Source organism: Stegodyphus dumicola, chromosome 4, assembly GCF_044657685.1.
Source record: "Stegodyphus dumicola isolate Sdum_Otavi_A_Nest chromosome 4, ASM4465768v1".
NCBI classification, from domain to species: domain Eukaryota; kingdom Metazoa; phylum Arthropoda; class Arachnida; order Araneae; family Eresidae; genus Stegodyphus; species Stegodyphus dumicola.
Window position 1 is genome coordinate 118,439,725 of NC_140771.1, and position 26,734 is coordinate 118,466,458.

Here is a 26,734-nt window from a genome sequence, read left to right on the forward strand (position 1 = left end):
ATTTACACTCTATTAATTTTAAGAGATTTTATATTGATAGATTTCTTTCCAAAAATGTTTCAAGAATTACATATTTTTTTCTTTAGATTTCAAAACATTATGTATTTAAAATCTTAATAATAAAATTTTTAAAACAAATATTTCTAGAAATTCCTTCGGCGTATTCATTTATTCCATTTAGTTGAAGTTTCGAGTAGAATATCTTCCTTTCAACATTCGTATAATTTTTATATGTCAGTTCGCCATTTCTACGGAGCATAGAGCCACACATACGAGTACAAAACTCAGGCATGCTGAAAGCACAGTTTTAACATTTAAGAATGTAAAAAAAGAATATACCATTAGAATAACGCGCATTTGAAATACGAAGGCAAACAAGAAAGCTGGTTGCAACATTTTATATTTTTTCCTGACGAATCAGAAATTGTAATCATTTTTCAATACAAAAATAAAATATTTGATTCTATAACATATAGGCATAAAGGCGTCCTCCGTTACAATTCTTATTTTTTCTTGTTTCTACTAAAATTCGGCAATATACTATAACAAAGTCGGATCCTGTTTGACTTTCATTTGTATAAAGTACCACAAGGCAAACAGCTGTAAAACGATTTATCTTCTTTCGCAAACTTTTAGTCGGCACACAGGTAATACATACCTGCTGTCTGACAAAGATACTTCACTCTAAGGACTTTTTCCTAAAGTGCTCTTTTCAAAGAGACTTCACACCCTATTAAGACCTTTGTGTCAACTGACAGCCGCCTGCAGAAAGGTAGGGGAAGGAAGACCAGATCGCGTCGTCTAAACACGTCTTAAGCAATCTTCGCGAAATTCGGGCTCCGTGTATACACGTCTTAAGCATTTTTCGTGCGATTTGAAATTCGTGTAAAGACGTCTTAAGCATTTTTAAAGAAATTCCAAAAACGTTTAAACACGTCTTAAGCAGTTAAAGGGTTAACTGAAGCCTATTATAGTCTTTTAAACACTTCCACAGTTAAAAGTTCCTGTTTAAACTATAGCTGCCCTATAGTTTAGAGAGGATCGGAACGGCATATGTACGAATTTAAAGGCGTCAAAGTTGTGACCAGCTATCGTTATGGGTTTCTTTAAACTAATCATTACCTTAGCGATAGCAGCAAAAACTTTGTCATCAATCCTATGTAGGGCAGTAGAAACTTCCTTGAATTTCTCGAGCTTTGTCTTCAGCTATGCCTATTCTGACTTCCACAGACTCAAATTTCTAATATGACAGCAATTTCTCTTTTAATTTCTTCATAATCTGTTTGAATCTTTTCTTGGCCTGCTTTCATCTTGCCTTGGGTCGCTTTCATCTCCTCTTTCAATGCAGGAAAGGCTGCCACCAGCTGCCTTAATATCTCTTCACCGCTCTTGTCATCGGCATTGAACCCCACTCCTGACACCAAAAATTGCTGCGTGCGTACGGGTTCGTAATACATTGAATGCACACAGAACTGATTACAGCTTGATAAAATATATTTTATCAGAAGGAACACTACACAGTTCTGGAACTTTCCATAAAAATACTCGTACAGCATTCACAATATCACAGAGGAAATTCAGCAATTACACTTCGAAAGAACGTTTAATACAACACAATACAAAGCGCATTTAAAGAGAGAAGCTTGCACGGAAATATTTCAATAGTCCAAACTCAAGCTGAACGCAAATAACAACTCAGAAACTGATGCTCTTGCCGATCTTATGCAGATTTCCCCGGCTGCCGAGAAACCTCTAGTACCTTCCAATTCTAGAAATTACTAAAAGGCATATGAGGGCCGGATACGGTTACAGTTAGGTATCCAGATTAATGTAATTTATTCAATCTCTGTTATACATAGATCGGATCGAAATGTTGCCGAATTTGGTGACTTTTGCAATTTCTTGCCAAGTTTGGCAACAAAAATTAGTAGTCAAAATCTTCGCCAGCTCAGCGACATCTCGCCAATTCAGCGAGAGAGATATTTACTCAGTGTTATGTAAGCTTTTCCATGTATTCTTACGTTTCTGGCACAGATTCGCCTCTTTCGATTTTCATGTTAAATTACAGGGAAAAAGTTCTACAGTTTCATATATAACTTCACTAAAATCATTTATATATGTACACTTCGTAACAATATATTTAGTTTTAAGGAATAATTGAATTCATGCAATATTAGTTTCAAGATGCTTCAAGTTAATTTTTAAGATTATTAAGGGGTTTAACAGAAGATGATTAAAATAAGAACATTTCCTATTTATACACTGCTGGCCACCGTTAATGCAACACCCTGAAGGAAGCATGCAAATGACATGAAATTTACAACATGCATTAGCGGAGAGGAGATATGCAAATGATTAGAATTTCAGCGCAGACGCACATCACGCGCGCCTGTGGCGCCACTTCAAAACGCTATTTAAGGCTTGGAGTTTTTGACGGTTTCAAGTTCGGATACTGTGTTTTTCTTGTGGTTTTTTTCAAAAAAACGATCAATTATACCTCGTAGTATACGGCGATCATCGTTTGATCACGTATCGGAGTTCCATAGAGAAAGGATAGTGGCCTACCGAAAGTGTGGATTATCCTTCAAGAAAATGGGTAGTCGTGTTGGACAAAACCACACAATTATAATGCGGATATGTGACCGTTGGATGCAGGAGGGTACGATGGACCGGCGTGTTCGATCGCATCCACCTCAGTGCACCACTTCACGTGATGACAGGAACATTATGCGCATGGGAGTGACGGATCGCTCAGTCACATCACGAACCATAGCACAGCACATTCAGTCTGTAACGCATCATCCAGTATCTGCGCGTACTATTCGACGCCGTTTACAACAGAGTGGTCTGTCCGCAAGATGTCCATTTCTTCCTCTACCCTTGACGCAGAACCACAGAACAGACGTTTCCGCCGCCAATGGTGCAATGAAAAAGGATGTGGATAGTAGAATGGAATGAAATTGTCTTTACTGACGAGTCACGCTTATGTCTGCAACACAACAATGGTCAGATTCGAGTCTGCGGACACTGTGGAGAAAGGATGCTCAACAGCTGTGTTATGCACCGCCACAATGGTCCTGCACCGGGTATTATGGTATGTGGCGGTATTGGATATCACACTCGCACTCCTCCGCACGATTATCCTGTTGAAATATGGCTGTGGGCAATTTACACTCATGGACAAAAAATTATGCACCAAGAAATAATTGCGGGATCGTAACGAAACTTGCAATGAAGGTACATGTCGGGGAGATATGCAAATGATTAGAAATGCAGCGTGGTTGCGCATTACGTATAGACGGTAGAAGGCGTTGATAGTGTACTCTGTGGAGTATAAAACAGGTAAAAAAAAGCTTGTTTGAGTGCGCTGAATCATTTACAAAGGAAGAGCTGAGGTAGACATGCCATTAAGCCGTGTTCGAAGACAATATGAGCAGTTGTCGCAGTTTGAGAGGGGGAGAATCGTCGGGATGATGGAAGCTGGGTGGTCAGCTAGGCGAGTAGCTCGTCAATTAGGCCGCTCTGATCGTGTTCTGAGGAGGTGTTGGGACCAGTGGACCCGAGAGACAGTACACGAAGACCAGGTTAAGGACGCCCTCGACAGATCAGTCGTCGAGAAGAGCGCCACATCGTAAGAAATGCACGCGTACAGCCAGATGCTTCATCGGCCGCCATCCAGGCACAGGTAGCACCTTCACTAGGGGCCCCTGTGTCTTCTCGAACCATACGAAGGCGAGTGGCTGAAGGACAGTTGGTATAGCGGCGCCCATTACGTGTGCTGCCCTTGATGCCCACGCATTGACGCCTTCGTTTGGAGTGGTGTCGAGCACAAGGAAACTGGACTGCAGCGGAATGGAACCAGGTCGTCTTTAGCGACGAAATCAAATTCAATCTCGGCAATGATGACAATCGTGTTCGTGTGTGGAGAGCTCGTGGTGAACGCCTTGTAGGGTTTATATTTATTTTAACTATCATTTATTTTAAGTTTAAACTATCTTTCCTGTCAAGCCTTACTTTCCCCTGGAACTGCCAATGCCAGAATATGTAAATTTTAGTAGAACGCGCAAGCATTCAAATTATCAGCGGAAGTATTCTGATTTAAATAGGAAGGAAACAAGTTCGGTGTGTGATATTCTTACTTAGCGAGCGCGGAGGTAGTTAGCGAGAATTGAAGAACCCCGCGTTGCGGACTATGTGCTTGGCGGGAAGTAGTGGTAATCGTTCCAGTGAGCTTCAAGTCTGCTGAATTAGCAGCAGTATTGTAAAACACGGTGAGTTAGTTATTTTAGAGAGCCTCGTAGTTAGAATCTTGTCTTTACTTTCTTTTCAGGTTATTATTTTTATTTGACTGCCAAGTTGGCACAGTCTGTAAGCGTCAAGAGGACGCAATTGTAATTTATTACGTTGAATAAAAAGGGACTTAAACCCTTCACAAGGCTCTATCTTTTATACAAGTTTCACAGTCACCTCTTGGTTGCGTGCAAGTTGGAGGCGCGCAACGTTATATTGGCGCCCGAACACTTAACGAACTGAAATGGCCGAAAACTGGAAGGAAGCCGCTGGACAACACCAAGAAATGACAACTCAGTTAGAAGGATTTGGATACCTGGTCCAGACTTTGAGAGCATCAATCAAGCCAAACGTCTATTTCGACGGAAAAAATTCGGTGTCCGTATTTTTAGAAGGTCTAGAAAACCACTTTCAGCTCTACCCTGTGCCTGAAAGACAAAAAGTTGCCATCGCCACATCAGCACTAAGAGGACAGGCCGCGATATGGTGGAAAAACATAGGAAAATTTCTACTAGGTGAATTTGGAAGCCCGACATATATATTTGACAATTTCAAAAAATCGTTAGTAAAGGCCTTCCCCATAGTGAAAGATCGCGCACGGCTGGAAGCCGAATTATATAGTTTCTATCAACGGGATACAGCACAATTGACGGACTTTATTTTACGAAAAATCAAGCTAACGGATATGCTGTATGGGAAAAAACCCGATGCGGAGATAATTGAAATAATATTACCAAGATTGTTACCCGCTGTCCAAGACTACTTTGAAATTAGAAACCCAAGCACATTGCAGGAACTTTTCGAATTGGCGGTGAAGTTTCAAAATCTCAGAATAGCGGAAAAAGCGAGAGGGGAAACATATTCTCAACATACCCGAAGGAAGGAGGAAACCAGAAATGGAAATCGCTCATATGGGGGAAAGAACTATCAAGCTAACGCATCGAACCTCGAAGGTCAAGGCCCAAGAAGAAAATTTGAAAATAAACATCCGCGTACCCAGAAGACACAGATTGAAAGGAAAGCTTTAAAACGAGTAGAGGGGCCTGTGAAAGGGAGGGTCCAGACCCCGGAAGTTTTAAAAAAACCCTCAAATAGACATTTAAACACGGTCATCGTAAAAAACTCACAGCTACCAATTATACAAGTCCTGGTTGGCGATGTACCGGTAGAAGCCCTCATCGATACAGGAGCAGAAGGAAATTTTATGAGTGAAAAGTTCTTCAAAAAGAATTTTTATAGGATACGACTATTTAAAACCAGAAATACGGAAATTATAGCGGCGCAAGGAAAAACATGTCACTGCATCGGGAAATTATCATTAAACTTACAGGTAAAAGAGGAAAATCTCAAAGTATTAATTTTTGTGGTGAAAGACCTACAACACTCTCTTATTTTAGGTATGGACTTTTTAAGGGCCGCGAGGGCCAAATTAAATTTTCAAGATAGTTCCGTGGTGTTGGAGATGGACCAGAGGGTGGTGGAACCTGTGGAGACACCTGAATTGGACCTTAGCCATCTGAATGACCAGGAAAGTAAAGCAATACAGCAAGTGGTGAGTAATTTTTCTCATTTGTTTTCAGAAAAACCAGGAAACTGCCAAATCGTGACTCATAAGATTCAATTAAATGCCGAAAAACCTTGTAGGACTAAACCGTATCGTTATGATAAACAAAAAGACCTAATCATCGAAGAACATATTCAGGAGATGTTAAAAAATAAAATAATAACGCCCATAAATAGTGAGTACGCGAGTCCAGTCGTACTATGTAGGAAAAAGAACGAGTTTCCTCCTTCGGATAAAAGGGCTTGGAGGTTTGCTATCGATTACAGAAAACTAAATAGTATTACAAAATTTCCAGTTTACCCTTTGCCGGTTATAGACGAGATCATTAGACAGATCAAATCGACAAGATATATGTCTACTTTGGATTAATGTCTGGCTACTATCAAATAGCTATGAGACCCGAATATATACACAAAACCGCGTTTATAACAAAATCGGGCACTTATGCATTTTTACGCATGCCCTTTGGGTTGTGTGGGGCCCCATCAACATTCCAGAGAGCTATGGACATTGTTCTAAAGCCTGTCCTAGGAAAATCAACTTTTAATTTATCTAGATGATATAATTATAACGAGTAGTACGTTGGAACAACACATTAATGACCTCGAACAAGTTTTTAAATTATTAAAAGAGGCCGGTCTTACAATTAACGCCTCAAAATGCAAGTTCGCAACTAAAGAACTTAAATATATCGGTTACAAAATTTCGCAAAAGGGTATAGAAACGCAAGATTCAAAAATAAAAGCTATTAAGAATTTCCCACCGCCCAACACCGCCAAGAAACTTTCGTCTTTCCTTGGATTATGTTCTTACTATCGATCTTTCATAAAAGATTTCGCTAATATTGTTGAACCACTCTTAGTAATCAAAAGAAAAAAGAGTAAATTTACGTGGACAGCGGAAGCTAACACAGCTTTTGAAAGATTAAAGAAGCGCTTATTAATGCCCCTGTTTTAAAATTCCCTGAGGGGGACGAAAACCTGGAAATTGCAGCAGATGCGTCAGACTATGCGGTGGGTGCGGTTCTTATGCAAAATAACCATCCGCTGGCATTTTTTAGTAAAACATTGAATCAGACACAAAGGAATTATACAGCTACAGAAAGAGAAACATTAGCCGTATTAATGGCTGTACACAAATTTCGAGTTTATTTCGGCAAATCGCCAGTAACAGTCTTTTCGGATCATGCGGCTGTTGGTAAACTTTACTCGGGAAAAAACCTAACGCCCAGGTTAATAAGATGGGCTTTAAAACTCCAAGAATATAATATCACAATAAAATATAAACCGGGTAAGGAAAACAATGTAGCTGACGCACTTTCTCGTATAAAACTGGACGACGAAGGAAATGAACTTAAATGCGCTGTGTTGACTTCAAACATTTTAGATTCTAGAGATACGGTTATTACTGAACTGAAAGCTGATCCTGAATTTGGAAATATCTATGCTTATTTGAAAGACCCCGAAAGCTTTGAGCATACAGATATCGATGCGATAAGAAATAGAGCAAAAAACTATGAAATAATAGATAATTTATTATTCTATACGAAAACAACAAACGAAAATCTTGAGTATAAGCCAGTCATCCCAGCCTCACTTCGATTAAGCATTTTGAAGGAGTTGCACGAAGAAAAAACAGCGGGCCACCTCGGGGTCAGAAAGACTATAAAAAGGGTACGCGAGGCGGTATATTTCCCGCAATTATACAAAATAGTAACGGCGTATGTCAGGTCCTGCAATCAATGTCAGTTAATAAATGATATTAATTACAGCCCGGCCGGGTACTTAAATAGCATTCGCGCTACATTTCCGAATGAAATTTTAGGCATAGATCTCCTTGGTCCCTTCCCCCAGAGCGAGTTAAATAAAAATCGTTTTCTTTTAGTAATAGTAGATCATTTTTCAAAATGGATAGAAATTGTTCCACTTAAACGCGCGTCAGCCAAAACAGTCGCAGATGCATTCTTACACAGATACATTTTAAAATACGGTGCACCGATAAAAGTCATTAGCGATAACGGAAAACAATTCATTAGTCAAATATTTGAAAACATATGCAATGGACTTGGCATACGCCATATCAAAATGGTTCCGTATAGACCACAGGCTAACATAGCAGAAAGAGTTAATAAAAACCATGTAAAAATAATTCGCAGTTACGTTAGCACACATCACAAGCGCTGGGATGGCTACATAAATGAATTAGCTTATGCTTTAAGAACGGCACATCATGATACTACGGGAAAAACTCCAGCAGAATTGTTTTTAGGCAGAAACGTAATTACGCCTTTAGATAAATTATTCTTTGTGCAACAAAGAGAGCAGGAGTTTAAACAACAAGATGTGCAAAAGTTGATTGATCAGGCGCTTAAAACCTCGGATACGGCAAGAAATAGACAAAAGTTATATTATGATAGAAAACGCCGTGAAGCAGATTTTAAAGTTGGGGATAAAGTATTGAAGCGGAAATTTTCTTTATCAAGTGCCCCAGACAATTTTATGGCAAAGCTAGCTCCAAAGTTTGAAGGCCCCTATGTAATTCAGGAAATCAAAGGAGTAGTCTTATATCTTAAGAACGAGAGAGGGGAAATCTGTAAAGCAAGTCCCGACCAGGTGAAAAAATACTATAATCCAAATGATTTTGAAATCCTTAAAAGTTTCTTGCAGGACTCAAGTCTAAACGAAATAGAAGGGCCAGAGACTACAACAACTATTCCACCACCCAAGAAACAGAGAACTGAAGAGAGACCTAGCACTTCTACAACCCGGACGTCGGTATCAAAAAGAAAAAATGATTTTCAAACTCCGGCGTTTAAGAAAAACAAAAATACAGATGAACCGGGTAAAGAAACCGTGGTAAAGAGAAAAACACCACCTACAAAGGATAGCAGGAGAAATTACACATCAAGGAGAACGCGCACACGGCCACAGAGTCAGGTGCCAGCAAGGCCGCCGTTCCGGAAACTGAAACGCCAGCAGGAGGCACAAAAATACGAGGAACAGAAGAAATTCAAGAAGGACTCCAGACCGGAGGACGTCAAGACCAGCCGTCCCAGGCAGAAACGGAAAGGCCAACAACCAGACGATTACTCCGTCAAGAGGCCAGCATGTAGAGGACGCAAAAGAAAAAGCAACGTGGACGACACTCGGAGATCAATAAGGAGAAGATTGACATCCATGAAACCTCTAACTTGGGATCAATTTTGCCAAAAACGGATGACGGAGTTTCAAGCATCGAAAACTCAAAGATAAGTTAAAACCTTCTATAAATATTTTTTCTCTTTTGTTCCGAAATGTTATGCATAAGTACGAAGTTCTATGTTTTGACGAAAGTCAATATGTCTCGGTTGAGACTTAGTTTTGTTTTACTTTATTTAGCTAAGGCAAAAGTATTATTTTCTTTAAGTGTAAAAGCTAAAAACAAGCATTTTCTGTTGGTCGAAAGACTAATTCTGTTATGGTAAAGCCAAAATTTGGCCGAAGATAAAAATAACTTCGTATTCTTGTATTAATAAGAATTTTAGTTTCAGTGCCGCCAGCTTGGCGAAGAATGAGTAAAGTAAAAATTTATTTTCTCTTATTCATTTTATGGTAAATTGTAAAAATCATATGTATTAAAATTTTGTAAATGTATGTAAATACTTGAAGGTTATGTAAAAGTAGAATTTAGTCTAGAAGCATAAAATTGTAGATGATAAAAGTGAATAAAAAGTAAATAAAAGTGAATGCTTAAAAGCAAAAGTTAAGTATTAAACTGTAAAGTCATGCTTTAGAGCGAAAGCCTGCATGTTTAAAGATGAATGAGGGGGAAGTTAGAATGAATGTGTTTTGTAGGGTTCTCCACCTACATTTGAATTTTTAAGAATATTAAAGTAGCTCATTGAGTTGTAGAATGTCGAGTAAGGTGTGTCTATTTGGTCGTTGAATTCTAACAAATCATGGTGGTTAGGGGAAGTGTTGTAAGACTAAAACACGAATATTCCCGTTTGACACCACACACGGTGGAGAGCCAGGGTAAAGTTAAATTAATGCTTGAAAAATTGAATGAATGTGAAGTAAGCAATAACTAAGAAAAACGAATCGTTTAAAAACAAAAATTTATTGTGTCAAGAAAGTGTAAATTATAATGTATGTAGAAAGATACTGATACTTATTCCTTCCAGATGCTGGAAGGAAAGATCAAGATTGATTGATGAAGTCCAGGAAAAGTGGCTGTAAGAAGAGAGCTTTATAAGATCAACAGAATTTTAGGATATAACTGTTACATAAGATTTTTTTGTGTAAACGAGGTTCTCGCCAGTTAGTTCAGAATTAGAGAAACTTACAACAGGTCGTTTGTAGGACCTGCTTCGAAGTTTTCCAAATTCTAGCAGCGGCAAATGTAGGGTTTATATTTATTTTAACTAACATTTATTTTAAGTTTAAACTATCTTTCCTGTCAAGCCTTACTTTCCCCTGGAACTGCCAATGCCAGAATATGTAAATTTTAGTAGAACGCGCAAGCATTCAAATTATCAGCGGAAGTATTCTGATTTAAATAGGAAGGAAACAAGTTCGGTGTGTGATATTCTTACTTAGCGAGCGCGGAGGTAGTTAGCGAGAATTGAAGAACCTCGCGTTGCGGCCTATGTGCTTGGCGGGAAGTAGTGGTAATCGTTCCAGTGAGCTTCAAGTCTGCTGAATTAGCAGCAGTATTGTAAAACACGGTGAGTTAGTTATTTTAGAGAGCCTCGTAGTTAGAATCTTGTCTTTACTTTCTTTTCAGGTTATTATTTTTATTTGACTGCCAAGATGGCACAGTCTGTAAGCGTCAAGAGGACGCAATTGTAATTTATTACGTTGAATAAAAAGGGACTTAAACCCTTCACAAGGCTCTATCTTTTATACAAGTTTCACAGTCACCTCTTGGTTGCGTGCAAGTTGGAGGCGCGCAACGTTATCGCCTAAATCCTGCCTTTGCTGTACAGCGACACATCGCTCCCACAGCTGGTGTGACGGTATGGGGTGCCATTGCGTACAATACACGGTCATCCCTAGTATTGTTCCGTGGCACCATGACAGCCCAACGTATGTTCATGAAATCCTGCAACCACATGTGTTGCCACTCATGCAACGGCTCCCAGGAGCCATTTTTCAACAAGATACTGCGCGGCCTCATACAGCAAGACTGTCTCCGCACTGTTACTACCCTTCCTTGGCCTGCCCGATCCCCAGATTTGTCTCCAATCGACCATATCTGGGATCATTTGGGACGACGAGTTGGGCATCCAACGAGTTTGAACGAACTAGAGGGAAGGTTACAGCAAATATGGAACGAAATGTCTCAAGACATCATACAGAACTTGTATGACTCAATGCTCGATCGTATCGCATGCTGCATTCGCGCTAGAGGGGGTCTAATGGAGTATTAAGTCCTCCGTTCTTTTGCCTTTTTCTCTGAAATAAATTATCCTTTTTCTTTTATTTTCCTATCATTTACTCATATCAAAGTAGTCATCACGTATGTAAAATTTCGTTTCCTTTTGACTACTCCTTCTTGGAGCGCTAATTTTTTTGTCCATGAGTGTTCTCCATATTCTTCCTATCATATCGGCAATTGAATTGCGCGATAATGCAATTAAATCGCCTGATTGAATTGCTTCCCTGGCCGGCTCGCTCTCCGGATCTTTCGCCGATAGAAAACATGTGGTCCATGGTTGCTGAACGATTGACCCAGATTACATTCCAAGCTGCCACACCAGATCTACTTTGGCAACATGTGGAAGCTGCTTGGTCTGCTGTACTACAAGAACACATCCAAAGTTTCTTTGAATGAATGCCGAGGCGTGTGGTGCTCTCCAACAATGGCGACTACTCTGACTACTGATTCTGGAAGGAACCACACTTTACAGAAGTCTATAAATTTAATCATTTCATACTTGGTCAACATGTTATCTACTAAATAAATTTTGTTGTGATATCTCTCGTCTTTCTTAGTGTTGCAATTTGGGTGGCCAGCAGTGTATTATACGATTCGTACAGTTTCTCATGCTTCTTTTACTGCTTATATAACTGACATTTTTCATATGATAGTTGAGGAGAAAAGATACTTAACTTCCTTTTTAAAATTCCCTTTTTACTGTCTAAAGCTGTAGTAATTTATGTGAATTATGCAGTGATATTTACTTTAATTTCATTTAACGATTATACTAGATTCTAGATTATAAAATTCAGTAAAAATTCTTCTAAAATTAACACGTTTTGTTAGCAATAGGAAAACTTGATCGCCTACTGAACGCCCCACAATTTTATTATTCTTGATATAAAATTGTAGATGAATTTTATAAAGAGAATATTTTAATTTATTTTTCTCATTAAACAATATGATGATTTTTTTTAACTTTTAGTTCCTTAATCATGAGTTTTAACTAAGAGGTTATTTTATATAAAAAATATAAATATAGAAAATAAAAACTTCAAAAAATTATTTTATATAAACGCATGTATATATATATTTAACTTTCAATTTCTTAATCTCAGAGACACATCGTGACTTAAATTTTTCAAATGAAAAATCGCTTTTCAAAAACTAATCACTCCTTGACTTCAAACAATTTGGCTGTGTCAAATAATCGAAAAATCTAACGATTTTCCTAAAAATTAGAAATTAAGTTTAAAAACGCATACAAAATTCCTTCCATAGATTTTTTTTCGCTTTATACAATAGTGGAAACATTAAATTTCGGGGTGTTTTAGTTTGCTCATTAAGCGGAGCATTAAAATAGTTTCAACATTAATTTTAAAAAATCAAAATTTGAAAAATCAATTCACCATACTATTTTGTCATCTGCAATGAGTGTGTGTGTGTTTATCAGGAAATAACTCAAAAATTCGACGACAAAGTTTTGACCATAATTATACTATGAGCTGGTTTTTAAAAAAGTATAAAAAGGCGGCTAATTTTGAAAAAAAATCTAGAAAGTCGCCTACTTAATATATATTTTGTAATGCTGCGCGCTTCCAACCTGCACGCAACAATAGTGGTGACTGCTATGAACTGGAAAGTATACAAAGTCTTGAGAAGGGTTTAAATCCCTTTTTATTCAACTTTAGAAATTACAGATGAGTGCTCTTGACGCTCACAAACTACGCCGATCCGGCGGTAAAATAACAATAAGAAACTAAAAATGAATAATAACAAGTGACTACCTACGAGGCTCTCTAAAACGTAACTAACCTAACCGCGTTCTAAGATACCGCTAACAATTCAGCAAACTTCTGAATATTACGTTGAAAGATTTATCTATCTACCGAGGCAAGCACACAGGCCGAAACGCGTGGTTCTTCAATTTCTAACAAGCCACTTCCACGCTCGTGAAGCAAGAAAGCACACTTTCGAACTCGTTTCCCTTCTATTTAATTCAGAATACTTCCGCTGACTATTTTGAATACTTTGCGCGTTCTACTAAAATTTACATACTCTGGCATTGGCAATTCCACAGGAAAGTAAGGCTTGACAGGAAAGATAGTTTAAACTTAAAATAAATGTTAGTTAAAATAAATATAAACCCTACAATTTATGTTTTCTTTTTTAAATCATTCCTGTTAAAAAGAGGGAGAAGTGTTTACTTCATAACTTTTGAAAATTTCAAATCTTTATAACATATACATTTTTGAATGTTATAGTATCATAAATGAATAAATATTAAGTGTCAAAATAAAATTAAGAAAATAGACTTGTAAAATGAAACGCTCAAAATATACATAAAGTTATCAAAAAAAAAAAAAAAAAAAAATTAAAAATGTCACTGTAGATTTCGGTGCAAATAATTTCAAACGCTGCTAATCGATCCTTAAATAGCGTTATTTTTTAGATTAATATAATAAAATGAATTGTGAATACAAAATTTAGCCCGTATGGAAGCAAAAAAAATTATGTGACCTAATGACACCAAAACTTTGAAATGATTTCCAAACGAAAGTTAGAACCGATATTTCTCCATATTCTTCCTATCATATTTTTTGAAAAAATGTAATCTTCCAGTAAGTGTTCGTTATTATTATTATTTCAAAAGAGAACGAAGTTTTTATTTTATAATTTGAGAAAATTTCGAAACTTTGTAACCAATCCATTTCTAGATGTTAAAAGTTTAAAGTAACAGGTGTAAAATAGTCTTAAAAATCGACTTATTTCGAAAATTCCCAAAGAATTCAGAAATTACGTTAAAAATGTCATTAAAATTTCTTCTATTTCGAGACTGTTGCCACTCGGAAAAATGAGAGCGAAAATTATCGTTTTCGGAGTTTTCAATTAATATCTCAGCTGATTAAAGCCGTACGAAGATGAAAATGGTCGAAATAGTTTCCCAAGAAGTTTTGGAATCCGAAGATACACTGTGGGTGGCGGGGGACTGAAATATTTCGGATTTTATGACTTATAACTTACTTTTTTCTGGCCATTAACTACTAAAGAGTTTTCGCCAGTAGATCGCATTAAAGTGCACTAGGCAAAGATATTTTCAAATAAATGGTACTAGGGAAGTACCAACACCCGTGGGCGAAAAAATTCAGCTGCGTGAGCAGGCATATCTTAATACTTACGAAAGCAGGCGTTCATCATAAAAATTGTGCAGTGATAAGCAATGGCATTAAATTGAAGCATGCAGGCAGGTGCAGTGAGTTGTATGGCAAATGCAGATGGTGAGTGCAATATAGCTAGTAAGAGTGCAGGATAAGCAGTAGTGAGACATCATGAAAATGGCGCGAAGACAGTTTGAAGCTGTGAATGGCATAAGAGTTCAAAGTCCTTCAGAAGTATGCAGTAGCTAGATAGGCCGTAAAAAGTTCAAAAGTTCGTAGAATCATACGATAAAGTAAAAATTCATACAAAATAATTAAAAAATGAAATAGTAACATAAAAATCTTGAATAAAAAAGTTTCTTGATTGACATAAGTATAAGATGCAACACAAATAATAGGATAGAGTCCAATTTTAGAGTTCAAGAAAATTTTAAAATTAAAATTTACAAGTTACCACCATGACGAATTGCGATGAATTGTCCTTGGGAGTTTGACATTGTATTCAATGGTTGGATCATAATCCAACATTTGTTTAATTGCGTTATACTGACTATGCTTCATTTTCTCGAAGAAGTTGTGAGCTGTCATGAGTATAAAGTTATGCACAGATGGAATATCCAAGTCGTTATGAATTATATTGTTTCTCACGTACCAAGGTGCATTCACAATGCTACGTAGAATTTTATTTTGAAGTATATCTAGTTTTTTTGCGCTCAGTTTTATTGGCAATTGCCCAGGCCGCCACTGCATATAGCATGATCGGTCGAATTAGAGATATGTAAAGCATTTTCTTTATTTTTAGACTGAGCTTTGATTTTTTGCCGATAATAGGATAAATTGCAATGTAGGCTGCATTTGCTTTGTTTAAGATATAAGAAATATGATCTTTGAAGTTGAGAGACTTATCTATATAAACACCTAAATATTTATAGGAATTAGCTACGGGGATTAGAGTTCTAAGTAGATATCAGTATTAACTCTTAATCTTGTTTTGTATCTCCTATAGAGCACAATACAACATTTAGAGGCGTTGAGCTTAATTTTCCAAGTCTTGCACCAGTGATTGATCATATTGAGATGCATTTGTAAATTACTTAAAGCGAGCTGGGGACTTCTGGATTCAGTCAGTACTACAGTGTCGTCAGCGTATTTGACTACTTACGTGTTGAATGGGTGCGGGAAATGATTGATATAAACATTATAGAGCCAGAGGGAAAGAACGGACCCTTGCGAAACCCCGCTATGAATTGTTTTTCTGACAGATAATGCGTCACCGCAGCGAACTTGAAAAGTCCAGTTTTACACATAGGAACTAATGAGTTTTACGAAACTGTTCGGAAGCATAAAATTATTCAATTTATGCAGGAGGCCTGCATGCCACACTCTATCAAAGGCCTTTTCGAAGTCGAGAGAGCATGCAGCCACCTGGTTTTTTTTAGTAAAGGCTTGCGAAACAAATTCCACCAAATTGAGAATTTGATGAGTCGTGCAGTGTCTACAGCGGAAGCCGAATTGCAGTTCATCTATTAAATTGAGTCTTTAAAGATGGTTAGTAAGCCTTGAGCAGAGGATTTTCTCAAATACTTTTCCTAATGAAGGTAAAAGACTGACAGGTCTGTAGGAAGTGACGAGCTTAGGATCTTTCTTTGGTTTTAAGATATTGACAATTATTGAGTGTTTCCATTGCTGAGGGAAATAATTATTTCGGATGCAGGCAGTAAAAATATTGACTATGTTAGTAATACAACGTCTAGTAAGGGCTTTAAGTGCTTCACTGTTAATTTGATCATAGCCTTTGGCTTTCCTTGGCTTGAGTTTGTGAATAATTTCTCTTACTTCTCTTGGTGAAGTAAAGGGAATGAATTTTGTTATAGGATAATTGTTAATACTGTCAATGGTAAAATTAACTTCTTCTTGGGAGTTATTCTCAGGCGGGTGAGGTTGAGAGATTTTCTCTAATTCATTAGCCATTATATTAGCAAACTTGTCCTCAGATTGATAGGAGATTCCCATGTGATGAATTGCATGAGTTTGATTTGGTCTGCTATTTCTTAGAGATTTAGCAATTTTCCATACTGCCTGATCTTGAGAATTCAGGTTTGATAGGAGAAAGTCCCATTTTTTGTTTCTGAATTCCATAATCTAATGCTTGATTTTCCCCTGTTTAAAAAGTTTGATGTGCCTTTTGGCACGAGGGTTTCTCCGGACCGCTGCCATTCTTTATGTTTTCTATTCTTCTCTGCAATAATATCTTTTATATACTTAGGAAGGGAGAGAAAATTAACGCTTTTGCAGGGATAAGTCGCATTATTGATGGCATCTTTCATTTTAGTGGTGAATTTATAAATTTCATCTTCGATATCACCGCAATGATTATAATTATTTCTGCAATTATAGTCTTTCATAGTATCAGAGAATTGGGTCCAATTTATCTTAGTTCTGTGTTTCTTTAACGGGGAATAAAAGCCATAAAAGTCGAAGTTCACTGGATGATGATCAGAATTTAAGTCCGTTATTACTTCTAAGAGAGGAGTATGAGGAATATTTTTAAGAAGTACAATATCCAAAACTTCGCCGTTTCCGTTAGCACTAAATCTTGTTGAAGAAGTGGGAGTAGCAAAATTGAGGTCGTTGCTAATTAAATAGTTATGTAAAATGTTTCCATTGCTGTTAGATCCTCTAGAATTCCACGCCTTGTGCTTTGCGTTCAAGTCCCTTGCGATGATAGTCGGGAAGTTGGTGGAGGTTAAGATATCCAGGTTATTATTAGTCATCAGATTATCAGGAGGATTGTAAATAGAAATAAATAGGTAGGCTTCATTTAAAGCAGTATAAATGATAGCTGAAGTAAATTCGAGCAGACTTATTATGAGGAAGATCATATTCAGTATGCTTTAAGTGATTTTTAATAATAATTGCAGTACCACCCCACCTACTTTGGGTTCTGGCTTTCCTTATAATATTGTAGCCGTTAATTTTTTTTGAGTTTCGCCTATCATCATGACATCAATGTCGTACTTATCCAAGTAATCTTTAATTTCTTGATATTGTTTTATGACACCGTTCGCATTGAAATAGAAAATTCTCAAGAAGCTATTGGTAGCTGAAATCATCGCGTTTATATTGCTATGAGGTCTAAAAGTCATAATCTAAAGAAGTGAAATATTCAATTGCGGCCATTCCGACCTCGAGTTTACCCATGATGTTTTTTACTTTTTAAAATTCTGCAAAGAATTCTTTCGCTTTTAGGAGTTGGGTTTTTATCCACTCAAAAAATGAAACTTCTTTAGTTTCGCTTCCTTGTTTATTTTTGTTTTCCTTTTGAGTTGTCCAGCTCGGTTGATTTTTAGCATTTTCGTTTTCCGTAGCACCAGGGAGGGTAGGAAAATCTTCTTTATTTAATTGAAATTTTTCCTGTTCATGCTTTTTCTCGTTTTGATTGCTCTTATTGAAGACTCTTTTGGGTAGGTTATCCGGATGGTATTTACATTCCTTCGAGTTGCTCGGGTGGCAATCGCCGCACAAGAATGCAGAGCGCTGGTAGTTCGTATTTCGGATTTTAAATTACGTCTAAAGGGGCGTTTTTTAACGTTTTGTGTGTTACCTTTATTTATTAAATAACATGTTCTTTGCGCTTAAACCATAAAATTTAGTTCAATAGCAATGTCACAAAATAATTTTAAAATGAGCCTATCTTTCGAATTTCCGATACACAGTCTCACGCACTGGAATTAAAAATGTTTCTTTCTGCACAATGTTGCCATTACTCGCTTCGAAATCGTTGAGTTTGTTAATCAAAAATTCGTTAAAGTTTTACAAAATATGAAATCGTTAATAAAACAAATTCCAAATTTGGGCTTCCAGATGGCCATGTTCGCAGTAAGATTACGTCATTCAAAATTTGATAGCTCTAGGTACCGTTGTTTTATCACAATGCGAGAAACATACATACATTTATGCAGATTCTTCATTATTTAATTTCTTCAAATATAATGCAGGCGATACTATTTGGTGGCAACAGCTTGAAAAGTGATACAGCCTTTTTCAACATAAAATCGCAAAACGAAAACAATAGTCCCTTAGGGACAAAGACCCTTTGGACTAAAAAGTGTTTTTTATATCTCCCGTTCTACTGGGCTGAATGACGAAATTTAACTTGCGTTTTTCATGTCTCGAAAGCGCCACGCAGGATATGTATTAGATTTATCTATAGCATCGTTCTAATATAGGTATTTTGACGCAAAATCAGACTTTTTCTGAAATGACAGGTTAATTTGTTTTTCTATTTTGATTCAAAGACTCAAATTATGCCAAACTGCCAAGTTTTGTAAAAATCGAAAGAGTTATCTTTAAAAAATTACTCTCAAAATTTTAGTTCCTCAATGTTAATTAAATTTGGTATATATTTATTAATCTCTCATTTTTTATTAAACTTACTAGGATTCTTCCTTTCATATTTCGAAATTTAGGTTCATTCCAAACAAAATTCACCCATTTATTATAGTTTATTTTAAAAATTTGTAATGTTAAATAATTTTTATAAATTTTTCGAAAAAAATTCTAAATTATAACCTATAAAAGTTTTACCACCATTTAAAGTAGATGTATTTCTATACATACTTGCAAAATATTAGAGTTTTTTTATTCAAAATTTCCTAAGATATAAGTGAATTTATATATTGGCGCTTTTTTAAAATAAGCGATAATGACATCAAATGCGGTTTAGGCACTCTGATAACATTATTTGTAAGTAGGAACGAAGTGACTTTTTTCCCTTTCACGCACAATGTAAAAAGGGAAGGGAAAATAGGTTGCCATATATTAAGAAGTTCGCCAAGTGAATTATTCTTGGCGCAAACTGGGAAAAAAAAAAGCGTTATAATAAAGTTTTGAATTTCTCCGTAAATTTCGAACCAAATTTTACAAAATTTAATAGTTAGCGTAATTTGAGTCTTAGAATCGAAATATGAAAAAACAAATTGGCATGTCATTTCAGAAAAAAGTCCGATTTTGTGTAAAAATACCTGTCTTAGAATAATGCTATATGTAAATCTAATATATATGCTAAGCTGCGCTTTCGAGATATGGAAAACGCAATTTTAATTTTGTCAAACGGCTCAATAGAACTGTTCCCTTTTTTTCTTCTTGCGCAGTGTACCTCTCTCGAAACTCAACGGAGCTGTCACAACAAACATTCCGAACCGTTAGTAACATCCTTAATGCAAAAGTTCATTTGTGAGCTTTTTATAACATTCTGGAAATTATTTGACCGGAACAATAACATCAATCTTAATACATTTGATAATAACAGATAAATTTGATAAATAGATATTTGGAAGGTGAAATAGATACACTGACTACCAATAAGTATTTGGACACCTATGCAAATGACGATATCAGCGGTCCTAAGGTACGTCACGGACTCCGCCGGTATATATCGTGTAGGAAACAGCATCGGCTTTAGTTGCATGCAAGATGCCTCTCAGTTCGGAGCTCTCTGATTTCGAGAAAAATTATAATCGGGTATAATTATCGCATATCACAAATGTGACCGATCCTTAAGGGACATATCTAGCGATCTGAAGTACCCAAAATCTACAGTGGCTTATGTGATTAAGAAGTGGAAAGTGAGCGCGGATTGTCAGAATGTGCCCCGAGTCGGCAGACCAACGAAACTGGGAGATAGAGACCGACGAGTGCTGTCCAGAGAAATTCGGAAGAACCGCACCCAACCGATGGCCCTCATCCGCGAGGAGTTTCAACAGGCATCCGGGAGTATTGTTTCAATGAATACCATCCGTAAGGAAGCACATCTGCTTGGTTTTCATGGTCTTTGTGATCAAAGGCTTATGCTGCCCATAAGCCTTTGATCACAAAGTCCAACCGCGCTGCTCGGTTAATGTGGTGCAAAGCACATCGAAATTGGACCGTAGATCAGTGGAAACGGGTTCTTTGGAGAGACGAATCAAGGCCCAGCCTTTACCGTACGGATGGTAGGGTCTGGGTCTGGCGTCTACCTGGAGAACGTCTCCTGCCAGAATGCATTGTGCCAACAGTCAAGTTCGGCGGAGGTGGAATTATAGTCTGGGGGTGTTTCTCCTGGTATGGGCTTTGACCCTTGCTTCCCATTCATGGTACCCCTCAGGGGGATCACTTTTGTGAGTACGGGTGTGGCAATCCCGAGGTACCCTAGCCCTTCAGGGGATCATCTTCTTGATGAGACGGGTGTCACGATCCTGGAGTCCCAGTGATCTATCCTCTTTTCCGTTTTCTCTCCTCTTGGCTGGTACTTTTTCCCTTCCTTTCTCCCTTGTGGTTTCTCTCTACGGAGTTTGGGGCTCGTCACGAGAGACTGGAACAGACCTTGTCTCTAGTTTTCGAGTGGCGAGAAAACTGCCCACGTGTTTGTCTTACTACCGAAGGCTTGTGTCTGATCCCCCTCAAAATCAATCGATTTACTCAAAAGCGAAACTAAGCTTGATTTTTCGTCTAATTTTAAATGGTAGAAATTCGAAACCAGGTTCTTGGTGATTTAACCTCTCACATGGAGATATTTTTCTGTCATAGTGCAATTTTTATAATCTACGTTGACCTTCTTTGGCGAATAGTTGTAAAAATATTATTCTATACTAGTTTAATCATATTAACCGAATTGTTGATCACAATAAACGATTATTTTCCATGTTTTCGTATACAAACAGGAGTGATTGAGGCAAATTGATAACAATATCCGATACTTTTTCCTTACCTGGCAGGCATTTTGATTGCAAAAAATTTCTAGTTATAAAAATAGTAGTTTACACCTACTACGCTTGTGCCAAAAGGTGTGGCATGTTAATAACAAAAAAGAACCTAGCATCCGGGAATTATCAACATTAATCGTGATCACAAACAGCTTCAACTATCTCTTCTCTACATATAATAAAAGAAAGAATCTGTCTGTGTGTGTGTGTGTCTTTCGTTCGCGCTGCGCGTAAGCTAATAGACCCACGGCTACGAAATTTGGTACATAGGTGCATCTAGACAAGAGCCAGTGCACCTCGAAGCGATTTTTTCGAAATTCGAACTAGAATTTTTTTTTATTTTATGTTTTGTGACGAAATCGCGTCATTTTGAGACATAATGGGCTATAGGAAAGCGAGATTTTACTCTACACACTCCATTTTCACATCGTCATGAAGGGTAGGCACTTAGCTATTTTACGAACTTAAAATAAATTTTGTGTTTCAATAAATCGATTAAATACGAATTTATTTAACAAAGGGAGCTTAACACCTTTTCAACGGGATTTTTTCTAAAAACGTTTATTTTTAAAAATTTACAGTTTATTTTTCTTTGATTTTTGGACACGTTAAACTTTCATCCTTGCAACTGCTTTTACAAAAAGAATTTTGGAAAAATGATAATATTTTGTATTTTTAAAAAAAATTTTAAATGAAGCTTCCGAGTACACTTCTCACATCTTTAAAAATGTGATTTTGGCAACAATTTTCCTGTCTTATTGTTGTTGATAGATTTTTGATGAAATGGCATCATTTTGAATAGTTTCATTGTTTTAGAAATATGGGTTTGGCAACACGTTTTCATCGTATTTCTTATGTCACTGTTTTTAAGAGATTGGCATAATTCATTGTCATTTATATATATATATATAATACATATTTATTGAATTTTGTTGATAAAGTTGTTCTGCAGAGTAAAATTCTGAGCGGAATTTTATGTTTTTTGATTTGCTTTCATGTTATTTTTTGCTGATTTCACTGTTTGTAAGATATTGAAATGTTTTACATGATTTTTTATCTTCAACGGAAAGTTGGTTAACTTTTTTATTAGGATAATTAATATTTGTATCAAGGGATACAGCTTATTTCATTGTATTTTTTTTCTCTTGAAAATATAAGATAACATATTATTAATTACACTTTGCTTTTCAGAATTTTTTTACGTTATTTATTGCTCATTTCACTGTTTTTAGAATATTGAAAAGTTATGAGTGATTTTTTTAGGAAACAAAGTTCTTAACCTCCTTTATACCATTTGAGTTCTTAAGATTTTTCAAAGGCAAGTTGGTTAATTTATTTACTAGGATAATTAAAGTTCGTATTAAGGGGTATAGCTTATTTCATTGTAATTTTGTTATAGGTAATAGCTTTTTTTTCATGAAGTTCTGCAGAGTAAAATTCTACGCAGTTTTTAAATGTAACGTTTGGTGTTTCCTTCAGCCATTTTTCCGGTACATTTAAAGCCAGACGAAGGCTGGCAGCGAAGCTGCTAGTAATTGATAAAGGAGTGATTTAAACGAATGAGAGGTGTCTTCTTTATTTTACCTGATGGAGAGCTGGAAGAAATCCTCTCATGCCACATAGAAACTTCAATCTCTACCTTAACTTTTCATGAAAAGTCCTTTTCTTAATGTTAATTCTAGTTTCTCACGTAAAACACATAAAGATTACAGGGAGTGCCAAATGTTTTGCATTTCAAATAAATCGAATGTTAACAGCAAAATAGCTAAAGAGATTTATATTATTATAAAATTAGGCAAAAATCAACTCTGCATTATTGCTGGCTTTGTTGGTGGTGGTGGGGGAAACTTGGAGACACATCTAGATTCGTTCTTCTACAAATTCAGTGCCAATCTAAGACTGATTTTTAATAATTACATGTTTGAGAGTGGAAAAAATCGTCTGAATATATATTTATTTTATTGCCAATAAACTTATTTCGTGAACTATTATAGTTCCTCCTCTCATGTGGGGTACGCACAAATGTCTGGTAATCTGAAGGTCCCATATCCGAATTTGGGCAAGAGCACGGTAATATTTCAACGGTATTTCGCGTCTACACCAGGGGTTCTCAACGATTTTCACAACTGCTAGACTATCATTTCCCTCTCCCTATTTCAAAATACGAAAAATACATCAATATTTAATTAAATTTAGATTATTTTTAAATGTGTTTTCTAAATTAAACAAGAATAAGTGTAAAAAATGTTAATAAATATCAAAACGTGAATAAAGGTAGTTTTTCATACTCATGAAATAAAACTAAATACAGGCTGACCGCTTTCCCCCTGAAACTATGAAATACCCCACTACTGGAGATCCCCCCCCCCCCAATGAGAACTCTGGCCTACAAATTTGTCTCTATTCAGACATCAATCGTGAGAGGAATTTGGGAATAAAAAAAATCTGTCACAAAGTAAATCTTTCCTCAACCAGGATCAAAAATCAGAGTGATCAAAATAAGTTCTAGTTAAAAGAGGCTATTTTGAATTTTAGATCTTCAACTAAAAAATCGGGAATTAATAATAGTAGTGGGAATGTTTATTAATAGTATTTTACAGATTTTGGAACAATGATTAATGAAAATGTCTTGAAGGAGAACACATTGCAATATTTTTAAAACGAAGTAAATACCAAGATTTACTAATACATACATTTGAAACATATATTATAACATACATTTTCATACATTTGAAACCCTAGAATAAAGCGTTTTAAGTAATAATTTTTGATCTAAATACCAGTTAAATCATTTTAAGAGATCAGAAACTATTATAAAGTTTTCAAAATAATGTAATGATCTATGGCCACTATCTTGTAACTTCGTTAAATATTTGGCCTCATTTTAAAATCAAAAGTGGTATATATATATTAATGTTTGTCCACTTAGGTAAAAGGCATTTTTCTACTGAACAGAGCTGTCATCTACAATTATGTGCACAAAATATTAATGCTTTTTCAACGAGTACAGTAGAGTCTTTTGCATAATTTTATTAATTTATCAAAAACAGAAAAAGAATGATTTAAATTTAGAGTAACTTAGTTGTAAATTTTTTTCAAATGGAAGATCTTAATATGATATGTTGTAAATTCTTTCTCTAAAGTGGTGTAAATATGATCACTGGAAATTCTGCTATGTAATTTTAATATGAGTCATAAAGAAATGATATCCTCTTACATGGGAGCATGAAAATTTATTTTTTATTGTGAAATGAAGATCTATTTGTTCATGAATAGACATAAATCTTCACTTTCCCATCTGTGACATTTTTAATATGACATTATGAGTATGAGATTTATATTTATTCTTCATTAATTCAATACTAGAAGCTTTATAGATTCTACGGATTTATATGCGCAGCCTCAAGCTCATACATGTTTTTTATTTAAATAAAATTAAATTTTACCACAAATATTAGTATAATACTCTTGATATTTTTTTCTGAGAAATAACGTCATAAATAAAGAAAAACAAAATCGCATAAAATTCACAGCTACAGAATTTAAATTTCACAACAAATAGCAAATATCCAAGTTGAAGTTTCATAGACGGAAATAAGTGTGAGATTAAAGATGAAATTTCACGAATTTTAATAAAATTTGTTTTTTTAGCAATATTTCCGAGATCATTTAAAAATTACTTTTTTTATATGGAATCGCGTTTGCTTTGAAAACGAAACTTGAGCAATTCCAAATGACAGAAAAATGCACATTAATCTCGTATTTTTCTTCATACATTAACTATCATAACATTACTGTTTATGCGAAGTTTTCAAATCTTATAAATCTTCATATTTCCGCAAATCATATGTAATCAATGTACAATTTCATCTCATCATCAAGTAGTTACTTGTACGCATTTGTAAAAAATCATGCTAAATGTATGAAAATAATTCAAATATTCATACAGAAATCTGAAAACATCTACTTAAATATATAAGTAACAAGAACATTTTAAATACTTAAAGAGTTATAAAAGTAAGTAAGAGTTATTTATAACTTTAGACAGCTTTTATTTTTTTATTTTACCTCACATAAAGTTGAAAGCTATCGTATTTCCAAACAGAACCAAATCCAGATCCGGGTCAAAGATTCCTACAAGTAAATCATACGTTTCAGAGTTTAGAATAACGTGCTGATACATTTATTAAGATACGTAACGGTAATGGTATCCTTCACATGAATTTAGAGGTTGCCAAATGCATAAACGTAATAAAAAGAGGAAACTGCAGTTGCCAATCCGAATATTTAAATTGAGAATATTTCTTGTTTAGAACAGTAACAATATTTACTCTAACTTTTAATTCCAAGAAGTGACAACAGTTGTCGTAAAACAAAAACAAACAAACAAAAAAAAAAAAAAAAATATTTATTAACAGTCATACAGCAAGACATTTTCTCGATTTTTAGTTCAGTGCGGCATCTGCCCAAATAAGCTATTCGTCTCGAAACGGGATTTCATGTCGTACACCATTAACGGAGAATTACTTTTCATATTCTAACACTAAATATTACCGCTATGTATTACTCTTTAAAGAGAAGAACCTGCATGTATGTGTATTTTACGTTCCTCGCACTGTGAAAAAAAAAAAAAAAAACGACACAAGCTACAGCCATTGTTGTGAGCTCCTTGATTTATATTTGTTAACGATAATCAAAAGCCGTTGTTTTCCTTTTATTTTAGACGGAGTTTTATTTTTGTAGTTTAGCAACAGTAAGAAAGATTAGAATAATGTTTTGATTTCCTTAAGTGTGTAAGTAAATAATGTTTAGTTTTCTTAAGCAAGAAAATATAATTGTTTATTTAAAATATTTCTTTTCAAGAGTTATGGAATGAAGTCAGATTTAATTTAAAAGCGAGAACGACTGAATGAAATAATATTCAAGTAGATTCAACGCAATAGCCATCAAATTTTGAATAGCATATCCTCCACCCGAACATGTGCACCTAGAAGCCTGAATTTCGAATTTTATATTTTATATTTTGTAAAACATTAATGAATTTTTGATTAAAAAACTCGACGATCTGAATGCGAGCGGTGGCAATACTGCACGGAATAAAACATTTTTACTACCATTACTTCCAAGAACATATAGTGAATTAGAGTTTCAGAAAGTAGTGCTTTACTCTGCATCTGGTGAAAACTATCGGTAAAACAAAATTAGTGGTGGGGACAAAATGAGATGAAAGCATTAAGTGGCCGCCATTAGTCGACGAATAAGGTGAGTTTCTGGTGGAAGGTCCAAACCAGTGAATTGAAGAAAACATTTTTAGGTGCTACTTTGGTAGACGGTTGCACGGATTTTGGCGAGTTTTTGGCAATTTTTCTTTTGGCGAGTAATACGACTTATGGTAAACCCATTGCTGGATAAGTTATTTATGGTAACCGATACTTTGTTGACATTTTATTTAAAAAATAATGCGTGTTATTATGCATAAATTCCGTGTTTTAAATATTATTTATGGCTTCTAAATATTAAAAATCAATTTAATTTTGCATTTTTATTTGAAATAAAAATTTTTTTCTTTATCATATTTT

The 26,734-nt window shown here is 35.6% G+C and overlaps 1 protein-coding gene across 1 annotated transcript in view; it reads right to left on the minus strand.

Annotated features, from left to right (window-relative positions):
* The window catches only part of LOC146997660 (transcription elongation regulator 1-like), a 48,409-nt gene extending 23,053 nt beyond the window's left edge, over positions 1-25,356 (minus strand). The window contains exon 1 of the mRNA XM_085815380.1: positions 25,224-25,356. The gene's annotated coding sequence lies outside the window, so the exon portion shown is untranslated. The remainder of the gene's footprint in view (positions 1-25,223) is intronic.
* Positions 25,357-26,734: the final 1,378 nt, after the last annotated feature.